Consider the following 1257-nt stretch of genomic DNA (forward strand, 5'->3'; position numbering starts at 1 on the left):
CGCTGTGGGAGCCGCCCCCGCTCCCGCTGCGGGACCGCCGGGCTGGCCGCTCCTTCCCGCCCGAGGCTCCGTCCTGCCCGCTGCCCCTCCACCATCCCGCCTTCCGCCCACGGCCAGGGCCCTTCACCAGCCTCGCCTGGGCGGCCCCCTCTCCTCCCCAGCATGCCGCCGCTATTCTCTTCCGTGGGGTGGAATACAACGTCCTTCTCCATATCTACCTGCTTCCAGGACTTGGTACTGCCTGGAAGGTAGGAGCACAAGAAGAAAGCAGAGGCAGAAGGTAATTGAAAGGAGAGTGGACTATCACTGCTTCTTTACAAAAAAGTGTAGGGAGTGTGTCAAGGATCCCTGGTGGTCTAGTGGTTAGGATTCGGCGCTCTCACCGCCGCGGCCCGGGTTCGATTCCCGGTCAGGGAAGACTTACTTTTCTTACCTTTACCACCACCACCCATTTTTCCTACCTTTACCACCACCCCTCTTTCATCTCTGTTTTATTTTAAGACTCTCTCCGGTCCTCTCCTTCTGCTGTTACAATTCTGGCACCATCGGCCGGCTGCTGTGCGAGCCCGAGGCGCGGGGGTAGCAGGTCGCACCTGACAGCCTGGAGCAACCGTGCACAAATCGTGCCGGAAGTGTCAGCGCCCTGTGCTGGTGGGCAGGGGAAGGTGTAGCATTAGCAAGTGCCTGGAAATCTTTCAGTCAGTCACAGCACTGCCTATAGACACCCCATGCCCACCCACACGGATTCTGGAAGTCAGCAGAGGCCTGCCTAGAGGGCCACATGCATTTAGAAATAATATAACTCCTTTTTTTTTTTTTTTTTTTTTTTTTTTTTTTGACTTCTCTAACAGCTTAGGGTGCTCCCACACCTTACCCCACCCCCCCCCCCCTTCCCCAGAGCTGAATGGTCGCTTAGTGCTATCATGAATCTTTGAGCCACAGCAGCAGGGACCTAGTAGGGGCTGGAACATCTCTCTTATGAGGAAAGGATGAGGAGGCTGAGCCTGTTCAGCCTTGACCGAGACAGCTGAGACAGGACCTCATCAATGTCTGCAAGTACCTGAAGTGAGGTGCCAAGGGGATAGAGCCAGGCTCTCCTTAGGGTGCCTGATGCAAAAGGACCACTGGAAATAATGGCTTTGGCTGCCTTTCCCAGGGCGTGCCAGAGCCTAGGCTGCCCTCCACTGCAGACAGGAGTGTCTCCTGGGAAAGATTCTCCACTATATTTTTTATGAAAAAGAATCTTCAAGGTGATTC

General features: G+C 55.3%; 1 non-coding gene across 1 annotated transcript; it reads left to right on the top strand.

The window, feature by feature from the left end:
* Positions 1 to 345: 345 nt before the first annotated feature.
* TRNAE-CUC (transfer RNA glutamic acid (anticodon CUC)) lies at positions 346 to 417 on the top strand. The gene has a single exon. It is a non-coding gene; the product is annotated as a tRNA-Glu (tRNA).
* The last annotated feature ends 840 nt before the right edge of the window (positions 418 to 1257 follow it).

The sequence above is a fragment of the Melospiza georgiana genome, chromosome 3 (genome assembly GCF_028018845.1).
Source record: "Melospiza georgiana isolate bMelGeo1 chromosome 3, bMelGeo1.pri, whole genome shotgun sequence".
Lineage (NCBI taxonomy): Eukaryota > Metazoa > Chordata > Aves > Passeriformes > Passerellidae > Melospiza > Melospiza georgiana.